This window comes from Lactuca saligna, chromosome 2 (assembly GCF_052625555.1).
Source record: "Lactuca saligna cultivar CGN05327 chromosome 2, ASM5262555v1, whole genome shotgun sequence".
Taxonomy (NCBI): domain Eukaryota; kingdom Viridiplantae; phylum Streptophyta; class Magnoliopsida; order Asterales; family Asteraceae; genus Lactuca; species Lactuca saligna.
Genome location: NC_136418.1, coordinates 144082249 through 144096864, shown reverse-complemented (window position 1 = coordinate 144096864; position 14616 = coordinate 144082249). Strand labels below are relative to the sequence as shown.

Genomic DNA, 14616 nt, shown 5'->3' with positions numbered 1-14616 from the left:
AACGGTTTTCTTTGGGTAGTAAAGTGCTAAGGGAGGCCACAGGGGGCAGGTTATGATCCTTATATAGGGTGCGGACCCTCAAATTAGGGTTTTCTCTTTACATCTCCTACTCATCGAGTCGGGTCTTCTGACTCGTCGACTCGTCGAGTAGGTCACGTTCCCACGCCCATAAATCATTCCTCTGCTCGACGACTTGGACTCCCAACTCACTGTTTCCATGCCTAAAACCCTAAAAATTATATGAATCAAGTAATACCTTGTAACGCCCGCAGATCCGGGCTAGTTAATTTAGAGGCAATAGGGGTCAAAAATGACTTTTCGACAAAAGATTATTTAGAATGAATAGTCTTAACCAAGTTTTAGAATATGTCACAAGGTTTCCGTACATATAAAGAACGCCGAAATCCGAGTTATAACGAAGAAGTTATGGCCCGCCGAAGTTTTACGGCAAAACCGGCACAACACCAGAAGACGTAAATAGTGAATTTACGATAGAAGACTTTTTAGCCTTAGCAATCTAAACAGAAGTCGTAGAATATGTTAAACTAAGAGCGTCGATAAAAAGAACGCCCAAATCTGACTTCGTATGAGGAAGTTATGATTTTTCTAAGATTCGGCTTAGGAGTGTACAACCCGAAACTCGAATTTTAGTTCGAGCGGTTTTTGGCTTACGTGAAATAAATGAGAGTTGAAGATCTCATTAATAGGAACTCAACGGTAAAAAGACAGACGAAAACGAAGTCCGTATGAAGGAGTTATGAATTCTTCGCGGTCATTTAACAGTCTAAACGCCTCGTACTGTTAAATTTAAGATCGGTCAAGAATTAGCCGACGGAGTCAAAATGAAAGATGTAGATATTATTTTTACCTAAGCATGGATATAAAGAACGTCAAAAACGGAGGTCGTATGTGAAAGTTACGGATTTTAGAAGTCGGAAGTGTGTTGTGCGAAAATGGGTGATGTGGCACAATCTTGGCCATTGCTTTCTCCCCAAGTCTTGTCACTAGATGGTGACATGTGGCACCAAGTTCAGTCATTTTCACCCTATAAATACCACCTCTCCCACCCTCATTTTCTTCACACCTTTCCCATTCTTTCTTCTCTTTACTCTCTCTCTCTCTCTCTAGAACCTCTCTCTAGCCCCGAAATCCCCCGAAAAGCCTAGGGAACCTCCCTAGCACGAGGCGGAAGCCCCGGAGTGCTCGACGGCTCCGAGAATAAGAGCTTTTCGGCTCGGAAACACTGCTCCAAGCAAAGCCTGGTTTTCTATAAAACCCGCTGTAAGTGAGCTACGTCTACGCTATTTTTAATATAGTTTTTATTTAATTATATGAACGTTATTAAGAACATATAATAAATACTTGGGCTATTATTATGGGTTATATAGGTATTTTTTTAACGCTTATATAATAGTAATAATAGCTAGACTATTAATTAGTCTCGGCGAATAATAGACTAAAATCTATTGGTGATAATACTAGGTTTCGTCGAAGGAAATTATTTTAAAGTAAACGAAGCGTTGTCCGAGTACCGAGTCACCACCTTCTCAGGTGAGTGCATAGTCCCTTTCATGAACATGATTTTAATACAAGTATTGATTGAAGTATTAATTATATGTTTATGTGCGAGTTAATTGATGTTGCTTGAAATTCGTGTTAAAGAACATACCTGATTATATTTGATAATTTAGGATAAAGAGTAGACCTAAATTAAATATGAGGAATATTGGGTAGTATATTCTTACGAGTACAAGTGAGTTAAACTCAGAGAATAGAAGTTAGTATATGTCACTTATCCGGGAGTATGGATTAGACATAGTCATTGTCCCTAGTCCGAGAATATGGATTAGGCATAATCATTCGTCGTTAATCCGAGAGTATGGATTAGCTATTGTCCCTAGTCCGAGAGTATGGATTAGGCATAATCATTCATCTTTAATCCGAGAGTATGGATTAGTCATTCGTCCCTAGTCCAAGAGTATGGATTTGGTAAATTCGTTCATTTCTGATCCGAGAGTATGGAGCAGGTAAAACGACTAATCTTAGGTCCGAGAGTATGGATAGCCTCGTTGCGAGGATCGACGGGGTGGGATAAGAGTTGTTTATATATATATGTATGGTGAAATTGTATATTTTGTGAATTTTAAACTATATATATGGTATAACATTGTGGGATTGAAATCCCTATGTGCTCACCAGGTTTCCCAACCTGACCCACTCAGTTTATTTATATCACAGGTGTTGATATGAAGTGACATTACACTGAGAGATTTAAAGAGATGTAGACCACTAGTGTGAATAATTGTAAGTTCTGTTTATGCTTATGTTCATGTATTAACGATTACATCCCAAACATTTTAACATGAAATAAATACGTTTCTTCGAAAATGTTTTAATAACGTATTTACCATGTTTTTCTGAGAACAAATTCCGCAACCTTTTTATAAAATAAAGTACTCTGATTTTTATAAAACATAAACAAAATCGGTCTTTTCTGGCCTTGATTTTGGGGATGTCACAGTTGGTATCAGAGCATTAGTTTAAGCGAACTAGGAATATGGATTTATTTCTAGACTTAAACTTAGAATGCTAAGCGATGATTGTGAGGTGTGAGCACTAGCTTATTTTAGGAATTATGCCTAAAATGCTTTTATGTGCTAAATACTTGTGCCTGATATGCTGTTAGTTGTTCGGATCTATGGTCTGTTGCCGACCGGATCTGGAAACCTTATGTGTTTAGGATTCTAAACGTACGACTACGATATTAGAACTAGCATATAAACGTTTCGGAGTGAGAAGGATGATTTAACCGTCAATCCTAAGTAAAGATCTAGATTCACCTTATTCGGTGTATAGATCAAGATGGAAAGAACCCGTAGCGGAAACGTGAATGCAAATGGGAACAGAAACCAACCCCCAGTGATTGAGTAAATACCGGTGATGGAAGCCGCCGCTGAGCCAGTCACAATGGCCGGAGTGCAAGCGATGATCCAAGCGATGTTGGATCGTCAAATGGAGGAAACTAGACGTTTGCTCCAGCAAAATCGTGAGGAAGCCACTATTCAGATCGAACAACCCGAGTTGAATGAAGGGCAGACCGAGGAAGGAAACTACAGTGGGACTTTTGGTCAAGTCAACCCACCAATAGTTCGACAAAACAACCAAGATGACGAGGTCGAGAGGAATGGATGCAAGTACAAGGATTTTCTGACTTGCAAGCCATCGACTTTCACTAGAAAGGAGGATCCGATCGGGGTCATGGATTGGATCTCGGAGATGGAGTTAGCCTTCATGACATGCGGTTGTAGAGGGAAGCTACAGACCACATTTGCAGTGCGTCAGTTTCGAGGAGGCGTTGTACGTTGGTGGAATACCTTGGGGAAGACTCTAAGCCCTAATGAGCCTCTACAACTGACATGGGCGGAATTTCTGGTGCGATTCAAACGAAAGTACTGCTCAGCTCAAAACCTGCTTGAGCTAGAGAACCGGTTTCTAACCCTGAAGAAGGGAAGCATGTCAATCGATGAATACACCTCGCCTTGCGTCTTGTTCCGGATGAGCTGACGAAAATCGACAAGTACGCAAAAGGACTTCCATGGGAGTACGCGGTGCCAGTGCGTCAAGCACCTACTCTAGAGGCAGCTATTTGGGCTGCCAAGTCTGTCGAAGATATGATCAAGGGAAGAGCCTCCAGCAAGATGGAGGCTGGCGAGAAGAGAAAGTTTGAAGGATCTTCAAGGTCCAGCGAGAAGAGAAAATTCTCGAAGTTTGAAGAAGGAACGCAATGGTGTGACAAGTGTAGAAAGAAGCACATCGGGAAATGCTCTAAATATACGACATGCTTTAAATGCGGGAAGACTGGTCATTACGCCAGCGAATGCACAACCAAGAGAGAAGTCTGCTTTAAGTGTGGAGAAGAAGGACACTTCAAACAAGACTGCCCAAAGAGAGAAGGGGCTACAAAGCCAAATGTGCCACCAAAGCCAAAGGCGAGAGCATTTCAAATGATCCTTGACGAAGCAGATGGCAATGCAAGGATTCAAGAGTGAAGGCTTGACATCCGAGGATCGAGTTATGGAGTAATCGTGTAGATAGTACCTCACGATGTAGCCCGTTAGAGGCATAGTCTAGGGTGAACTTGAACACCTATGTAAGAGTTTCAAGAAATAATATAAAACCTTTGTTTTGTTATCTGATGTGTTAAGTTGTTGTATGGTTTTCTTGTATGGTGACTTGGAAAAACTGCAGGACAATACTTGGGACGAGTATGAGTAGGTGTGAATGGTAGTAGAGGCCTATACTACCGGAAGCACAGGACTCACACTTGGATCAGGGAAAGTCACAAGGTTACCAAGAAGCCAGTAATTGATTTCGTTTTATTCAAGTATGCCGTTACCATTGTTTCGGTAATGACTAAGAAGATTGTTGTTATCCCGACCCTAGTGGTCATATCACCTTGAGTCTGACTACGATGAGTAGGTTATGTGGTTTAGAGAACCAAGTTTGATATAGCGTCCGACTTAAACCAAATGATTAAAAATCAAAGTGATCAATAGAAGTATCGCGCTCGTTGGTAGCTAGAAATGCTACATGTTAAAGTATGATTATATCACATTAGAACATGAAGGAAGGCTTAGTCTGTTTTAGAATTTAAGAGACCTGAGTCTAAACGTACATCACATGATGATAGGTCATAATTTGGAGTCTAATATGAGGTAGAGAGCAGGTGCACGATCAAGTACTGCTTACAGTCAATAAGTCTAAGAGATAGACTTGAAGGAATAAAGAAGTTATAATTATTACCTAGGATGAAGAGATGACGTATGGAGTCATTATACGATCCTTGTTTCGTTGATGATTCCGGGACGTAATCATCCTAAGGGGGAGATAATTGTAACGCCCGCAGATCCGGGCTAGTTAATTTAGAGGCAATAGGGGTCAAAAATGACTTTTCGACAAAAGATTATTTAGAATGAATAGTCTTAACCAAGTTTTAGAATATGTCACAAGGTTTCCATACATATAAAGAACGCCGAAATCCGAGTTATAACGAAGAAGTTATGGCCCGCCGAAGTTTTACGGCAAAACCGGCAAAACCGGCACAGCACCGGAAGACGTAAATAGTGAATTTACGATAGAAGACTTTTTAGCCTTAGCAATCTAAACAAAAGTCGTAGAATATGTTAAACTAAGAGCGTCGATAAAAAGAACGCCCAAATCTGACTTCGTATGAGGAAGTTATGATTTTTCTAAGATTCGGCTTAGCAGTGTACAGCCCGAAACTCGAATTTTAGTTCGAGCGGTTTTTGGCTTACGTGAAATAAATGAGAGTTGAAGATCTCATTAATAGGAACTCAACGGTAAAAAGACAGACAAAAACGGAGTCCGTATGAAGGAGTTACGAATTCTTCGCGGTCATTTAACAGTCTAAACGCCTCGTACTGTTAAATTTAAGATCGGTCAAGAATTAGCCGACGGAGTCAAAATGAAAGATGTAGATATTATTTTTACCTAAGCGTGGATATAAAGAACGTCAAAAACGGAGGTCATATGTGAAAGTTACGGATTTTAGAAGTCGGAAGTGTGTTGTGCGAAAATGGGTGATGTGGCACAATCTTGACCATTGCTTTCTCCCCAAGTCTTGCCACTAGATGGTGACATGTGGCATCAAGTTCAGCCATTTTCACCCTATAAATACCACCTCTCCCACCCTCATTTTCTTCACACCTTTCCCATTCTTTCTTCTCTTTACTCTCTCTCTCTCTAGAACCTCTCTCTAGCCCCGAAATCCCCCGAAAAGCCTAGGGAACCTCCCTAGCACGAGGCGGAAGCCCCGGAGTGCTCGACGGCTCCGAGAAGAAGAGCTTTTCGGCTCGGAAACACTGCTCCAAGCAAAGCCTGGTTTTCTATAAAACCCGCTGTAAGTGAGCTACGTCTACGCTATTTTTAATATAGTTTTTATTTAATTATATGAACGTTATAAAGAAAATATAATAAATACTTGGGCTATTATTATGGGTTATATAAGTATTTTTTTAACGCTTATATAATAGTAATAATAGCTAGACTATTAATTAGTCTCGGCGAATAATAGACTAAAATCTATTGGTGATAATACTAGGTTTCGTCGAAGGAAATTATTTTAAAGTAAACGAAGCGTTGTCCGAGTACCGAGTCACCACTTTCTCAGGTGAGTGCATAGTCCCTTTCATGAACATGATTTTAATACAAGTATTGATTGAAGTATTAATTATATGTTTATGTGCGAGTTAATTGATGTTGCTTGAAATTCGTGTTAAAGAACATACCTGATTATATTTGATAATTTAGGATAAAGAGTAGACCTAAATTAAATATGAGGAATATTGGGTAGTATATTCTTACGAGTACAAGTGAGTTAAAATCAGAGAATAGAAGTTAGTATATGTCACTTATCCGGGAGTATGGATTAGACATAGTCATTGTCCCTAGTCCGAGAATATGGATTAGGCATAATCATTCGTCGTTAATCCGAGAGTATGGATTAGCTATTGTCCCTAGTCCGAGAGTATGGATTAGGCATAATCATTCATCTTTAATCCGAGAGTATGGATTAGTCATTCGTCCCTAGTCCGAGAGTATGGATTTGGTAAATTCGTTCATTTCTGATCCGAGAGTATGGAGTAGGTAAAACGACTAATCTTAGGTCCGAGAGTATGGATAGCCTCGTTGCGAGGATCGACGGGGTGGGATAAGAGTTGTTTATATATATGTATGGTGAAATTGTATATTTTGTGAATTTTAAACTATATATATGGTATAACATTGTGGGATTGAAATCCCTATGTGCTCACCAGGTTTCCCAACCTGACCCACTCAGTTTATTTATATCACAGGTGTTGATATGAAGTGACATTACACTGAGAGATTTAAAGAGATGTAGACCACTAGTGTGAATAATTGTAAGTTCTGTTTATGCTTATGTTCATGTATTAACGATGACATCCCAAACATTTTAACATGAAATAAAAACGTTTCTTCGAAAATGTTTTAATAACGTATTTACCATGTTTTTCTGGGAACAAATTCCGCAACCTTTTTATAAAATAAAGTACTCTGATTTTTATAAAACATAAACAAAATCGGTCTTTTCTGGCCTTGATTTTGGGGATGTCACATACCTGGAACAGGTGTTACACCTATGGCTTGTGGTAATTTTCGTGCTTGGTCCCTAACTTATGTTTTTAAGTCGGAAAGTCCCTACTGTTTGTTTTTGTTACGCGCTTTGTCCATAATGTTCGTTTTTGTTATGCGTTTGGTCCTGTCTTATCTAAAAATACTATTATTTAAATAGGGAAAAATTGTGACATCCGCAATTTCACGGCCAGAAAAGACCGATTTGTTTATGCTTTGTTTTATAAATCAGAGTAATCGTTTAAAGAAAACGGTTGCAGAATTTCTTCCCAAAACAAGATATGATAATAACTTATCAAAACATTTCTCAAAGAGAATGTATTATTTTATTTATTTAATAACAAAACCTCGGGATGTCATGTTCCGATACAGACCAAAAGCCTAAATAATATAAAATAGACCTTTCAACAGTTATTTATAACTACTGATCTATAATCCAAAATCTCTCGTCAAGTCCATCCACTTATACCCTTGTGCCATTACCTGTAATGCAAAGAAAACTGAGTGGGTCAGGCTTGGGATCCTGGTGAGCATATAGGGTTTTCAACCCACAATAATAAATTTATTATATTCAATTATCAAACAATCAACCCAAATACCCATCCCCATATCTCCTTTATTTTCTCAAGGGTTTACCCTAAGAATCAAATATCCTTCATTCATTCATTCCTAAGGATTTACCTAAGGAACTGGCATAAAGTCCATTTGCTACCATGGTTTATACAACAGGCACAACGTCACATAGTCACCAAGGTTCATATGATAGGCACTACGTCTCATAGTCACCAGGGTTTAGACAACAGGCACGAAGTCACATCGTCACCAAGGTTTATCAAATAGGCACGAAGTCGCATCATCACCAAGGCTTACTCAATAGGCACAAAGTCGCATCGTCACCAAGGCTTTACTCAATAGGCACGAAGTCGCATCGTCACCAAGGTTTTACTCAATAGGCACGAAGTCGCATCGTTACCAACTATTCTGTCTATCCATGTTCTACCCAACAATTTTGTAGATATAAATACAAACACAGTTTAAATCATTTAACACCCGTATAAAACATCAATTCCAAACCCATCTCAAATAGACAAATAATATATAACACATAGCACGTATTTCATAGCTAATACTTTATATTTATGTGTTCGAAGAAAGTAACTATACACTCACACTAAACATATACTTAATACATTCAAACAATACTTGTATTAAAATTGTGTTTACGAAAGGGACTATACACTCACATGATTAGACGATGCTCGGACAGCACTACTGCTTGTAAAAGTAGTATTCTTTGGTAGATCCGGAAGATCTTCACAAAAATCGGCTTCTCGCAGGCAGAGCTTCAGCTCGGGAAATTCACTTCTCTGGATCTTCTGGCTTCGGGACTTGCTTCGGGGATCGAGAATGATACCGAGGCTTCGGGGGTTAAAATAGGGCTTAGAGAGAGTATCGGGAGTAGGAGAGATGAGAAGGAGCAACCAAAATCAGCTGACCCTCGATTTTTATTTATAGGGTGAATTTTCTTAGTTCACCTCATGAGTTTCTAATATTCACCTCGTGAACTTGCTCACCTCGTGAGTTTCTAATATTTACCTCGTGAGCTCGATACGTCATTGCGTTCGTCATGGCCACTTGCCCTGGAAGACGTCCATCATCTGTTCACCTTGTGAATTTCTACTATTCACCTCGTGAATTCTGACAGTTTTGGGGTTTCGCGCCCCGAACTTCAGAAATTCATAACTTTCGTATACGAACTCCGTTTTCGACGTTCTTTATATCCACGCGTAGTTAAAAACAATATCTACAACTTTCATTTAGACTTTATTGGCTAGTTTTGACATTAATTTTAATGTATTATTTTTAATAGGCCGGAACAGAAAAACTCCGTTCGAAATTCATAACTCCTTCATCTGAACTCCGTTTTCGTCTGTCTTTTTATTGTTGGAATACTATTGATGAAATCTTCAATTATAATTTAGAAAGTTTTGGCTAAATATCACTCGAACTCAATCTCGAGTTTCGGGCTGCATACTGGTAAAGCTGAAACTTCGAAAGATCATAACTTCCTCATACGAAGTCAGATTTAGACGTTCTTTTTATGCACGCTCCCGATTTAACGTATTCTACGAATTTCATTTAGATCTATAAGGCCAAATATTGCTCTAACATAAATTCACTATTTACATCGCGCTGTGTCGTGCCGGTTCTGTCGCGAAACTTCGACATGTCATAACTTCTTCGTTATAACTCGGATTTCGGCGTTCTTTATATGTACGGAATCCTTGTAACATATACTACAACTTAGGTAAGATTATTCCTTCAAAATAATATTCAATCAAAAAGTAATTTTTGACACTTATTGTCCTTAAAATGACTAGCCCTAATCTACGGGCGTTACAAAAATGGTGAGGTAGGTAAGGTAAGGTGAGGGGTGGCATTGAGAGTGTGTTTATTTAAATAAATTAAAAAATAGAACGGAAAACAGTTTTTTTTTTGTCAGACAGAGACCATGCACGTAACAAACACAAACACTAGAGACCTTCCGAGTTAAAAAAAATAAGTTAAGGACCAAACGCACAAATTACCCTAAGTCATAGGGACCGTTCGTGTAATTTTCTCCTACAATTACCATCACAACAAGCACTCTACATTCATAATTAAATGAAATCCACACATTGTTTCATATTTTTCCTCAAATTGAAAATATGACTAAAATGATAAAAATTGTACATGACTTTCTGAATTTTATTAAATTTATATTTAGACAAATATTTGTATATTTTTCCTCGACTTGAAAATTATTACCCTTTTGTAAACTATTTGATTTTCAATATCTTTATATTTACACATACAATTTAGATGAATATCCACACACACTATCCCTAAACTTGAAAAATATGACTGTGTATAACGTTATGGTTGTATCTTGACTAAGTACTTTTCAATATCTTTATATTTACACACACAATTTATTTGAGTAACTACATTTTTCCTGAATTTAAAAAAATGTCCGTTATAAAATGTTTTTGTTGTAACTTGATTGTTTCATTGTCATTATCTTTACGTTTACACACATAATTTAGATGAATATTAACACACTTTGTCTAAACTTGAAAAATATGACCATTATAAAATGTTACCGTTATAACATGACTATTTGAATTTGAGTATCTTCACATGTTTAGCCGTCATAGCATTGCTACTTAAAAGGAGCATCCACAAACGAAACAATGACAAACATATCCATCCATGTCTCGAAAATTTGAGAAAAAACATAGCAACAAGAACAAAAATATTTTCAGACTCTTGCTCGAAAATATCAATTTCAGATGAAGTTGTTTTGCACTATTATGTTAAGTGTTCATAACATTTCAATTGTAAGTTTCCTTTTATATTATGCAACTTATGTATCTTTACAAACTAGGCTTTATCGTTTATTCAAGAGTAAAGTTACTCAAAAATGTTGGCTTATTATAAAGTATTATCATATTGATTGTAATAGGTAAACTTCTTAATGCATATTCCCAAAACATCGATTAATGTATAATCATTGCCTATTTTAAACTTTTTATTAAGAATTTTGTAAGTTATGGTGGTGTTTATCGGTTTACCAATCTAGACATGTTGATTGCCCTCTTCAAGTTCATTGCATTATGTATTGTTGAGCATAGATATATAAAATAAATAAATAAAAATTAGCTCTCTATATTAACTTTTTTCAAGATTATAATAAATTACAAGAATCTAAACTCTATAATGAATTTACAATAAACTTTATCTAATTTAAATTCATATGATCATGTGTTTTGATTTTGTTTTTCTTATTTGGGCATTTGTAGTGGATCCTGATATTTATAGTAGCAAATCCCGATTAGCATAAAATGTAATTTAAGGGGTGTTTGGCTCACATAATGTTTTTTGAAGGAACAAAATATGTAAAAGGAATTCGTTTTGAAGGAATGGATTGTGTATTCAAGTATTCGATATTTAACTACAAACAAAATAACATTTAGTGGCACAAACCTTTAGTGATACATATATTTTTTTCTACGTTACCAAGTTTTCAACGACATTTGACGTAGCATTATAAAAATTGTAGGATTTAAAGCACCAAACATTTTTATGCGATTATATTACAAAAGCAAAGTTATATAATTATTTGACTATTATACCACTTTCATAAAGCTAAGTTTAAAATATTTTACATATATATATATATATATATATATATATATATATATATATATATATATATATATATATAGAGAGAGAGAGAGAGAGAGAGAGTTAGGTTCAAATGTTTTTAACAAATATTGTGTGCCTAAATGCACCAATGAAAATTCAAGAAATAATAAATTATTAAATAAACCATTAAAGGGTATTTTGGACTTTTTATGCTTTTAATTAAAGGAAATTATTTAATTGGAATCCTATAATTAAGGAAACAATAGAATATCACGTATCTGATCCCTTAAATCATGGTTCCTTCATCTTAATAACCCTAATTCTATATCAGAGTATAAGATTATCTTCTTCACCCACCATAGTCGAAATGTACAACCACGAGATAGCCACCTCCACCGTATACAAATGCGTACCAACAAATCACACCACCGACGACACCGTTGTTTTTCCCCTTCCACCATCCAAACCCTAAATCTGAAACCGTAACCACTATCCTAGTTTTGGTCAATTAAGAAGCCAGTGTTTGATTTTGGTTCCAATTTCCCTATGAACAGATCATTGTTCATCGTGTCACGCAAATAATCGAAGATGGTGTTGGCGGAATTAGGGGAGCATTTCACGTGCTCTCCAGCAGATGAGCAATGCCACAATCATCAATGAGAAGGTCCTTAATGATTGTTCAAACGAGATCACGCGCGCTCTTCTTCAGGTATGTTTCCACTTTCCACCAGAACCCTAATTTTATCTTCTTTCTTCTTCAAATCGTCTAAAAACTATGTTTCATCTTCAAACAGGAGGGCATATTAATCCAGCTGTGACATTCGGTTTGTTATTAGCAAGAAAGCTGTCGTTGACCAGGGCAGTGTTCTACATGGTGATGCAGTGTCTTGGAGTGATCTGTGGTGTCGGATTTGTGAAAGGGTTTCAGGGTGATGCGCGGTACACGACGTTAGGCGGTGGTGCTAATGTCGTCGCCCATGGTTACACCAAGGGTGATGGTCTTGGTGCTGAGATTGTTGGCACTTTCGTGCTTGTTTACACCGTGTTCTCTGCAGCTGATGCTAAAAGAAGCGCCAGACTCCCATGTCCCTGTATGCAACTCACTCCATTGACTATTGAATTATATACAGATATTCACTTTAGAAAAGGTGAGATTTTTATTTTGAATTAAATTTGAATGTGTTTATTGTAGATTTTCGCTTATTTTCCAATTGGGTTTGCGGTGTTCTTGGTTCATTTGGCCACCATCCCCATCACCGGAACTGGATGTTGCTTCTTTGGTGATTCATTGACTGTCAATCAAAAGGAAACACATGTTGAAACAGAATAAAAGTTAATTTAAAACTCAATCAGGTATCTTATTTTCTTTATTGATTACAATATTCTATTATCTAAGATTTGATCAGATAATATCTAGCAGAATTTCAGAATATTCTTTGTATTCTAGCAGAATTTCAGAATTTCAGGATTCAACATCCAAAAACAACAATATTCTTTCAGAATTCAAGAAGAAAACATGGAGAACAAGAGTATTCTAGCAGAATGTCGTTGACCAGGGTAGTGTTCTACATGGTGACTATTGAAGACATTAAATTCTTTCAGAATTTTAGGATTCAACGTCCAAAAACAACAATATTCTTTCAGAATTCAAGAAGAAAACATGGAGAACGAGAGTATTCTAGCAGAATGTTGTTATTTTTTAAGAATGTTATTCATTTTTGTTGATATTCTTTTAGAATATTTATAACTATATTTAAAATGTATAAGATTTTTAGTCTGTAAGAATATGTATGAATTTGTATTTAAGTTCGGATGTATAAGAATATATTAGAACGTTTGTTATTTTTCAACATCTTATTCAAGAATTTTGTTTTTCTTCAATAATATTATATTAGAATAAAATTCTGAAAGAGTATCATTCTAACAACAAATATTATGACAGGATAAAATCGTTAAAAATTGAAATTGAATTAATTAAAAAATTCAGATTTTTTTAAATTAGGAGAATTAATCATCCCTAAAATTCCAAAAATTTCCTTTTATAAATGTAGTTAATTGTCCAAAATACCCTTTTGCTAAAAATTGTGTGATTATATGGTACATGTTACCCCATTGTAAGATCATACACTCTCAAATCATATCCATTGATCAATTTCATCCGTTGGTCCAGATCTGTGCATTCTGGCACATAATACTTAGTAAAAACAAAATAACCTAGCCCTATATATATATATATATATATATATATATATATATATATATATATATATATATATATATATATCTTTCATAAATATTCAAAATATCTTATTTACCCAACTATTTTTAATCATTTTTTTTATCCTTAGTTTTTATTTATATGATATGAATTAACAAAATATGTAAAAGTAGGTCGCATTGGATAAAAAAAAATATGAAGATAAAATTCATTATGCATCGAACTTTTAGAGGCCAATAAGATCGAAATAGGGAATAAGATGACATTAGTCAATACTCGATAAGATCTCCTTACTTGTATTAAACAAAATAGGGAAACATGTTCAATAAGATCATATTGTCATCAATGGTAATGTCAATGATTAATTTTCCTTGGGATCATCCGTGCTATGTTGTTTGTGATGCAATTAAGAGTACATTGAATGAAACTTTTAATACACGTAAACAGGTTCAATAATGCTAGCTAAAAAAAAGAAAGGAACCTTCAACTGCAGCTAAAATCTCCACCGTTTTGGTTCTCGCCGAAAAGAAAAAAGTCAAACAACTAAACATTGGAATTAGTAATGCTGGGGAATTTTGAGGCAAAGGAAGAAACTCCTAAAGAGCCAAAGTTTCAATGCAACCAGAGGTCAAGCAACTCAACAATGGTGACAATATTAGATGATTCAGAACCCATCAAGAATTGTTTTTTTTTTCGAACGGCAAGCTGGTATATAAATAAAAACTAGCCAGAGGCTAGAAGGTACAAAGTTTAGCAAGGAAAAAAGATAGGAAAATACAAGAAAAGGAAACAGAAAATGCAACTAAATAGCAGGAGCTAACTACATATTAGCATAACATTCCCGAATAGGGTCGCAACACCAATCAAGCCACCTAAGGGATACACCCTTTCTATTCCTCGCACCCATCAAGAATTGTATACCCAAAAGTATGCATGGAAGGAACTTGATGTATTTAACTTTAGTGATTTAGAAGTTGTTGAAAAAAATTAATAGTTTTATTTAGTGGTACATTTCTCAATCCCGTGTTCTAGATACA

General features: G+C 36.0%; 1 pseudogene; it reads left to right on the top strand.

The window, feature by feature from the left end:
• Positions 1 to 12136: 12136 nt before the first annotated feature.
• Positions 12137 to 12691, top strand: LOC145030200 (putative aquaporin PIP1-4 pseudogene; annotated as a pseudogene).
• Positions 12692 to 14616: the final 1925 nt, after the last annotated feature.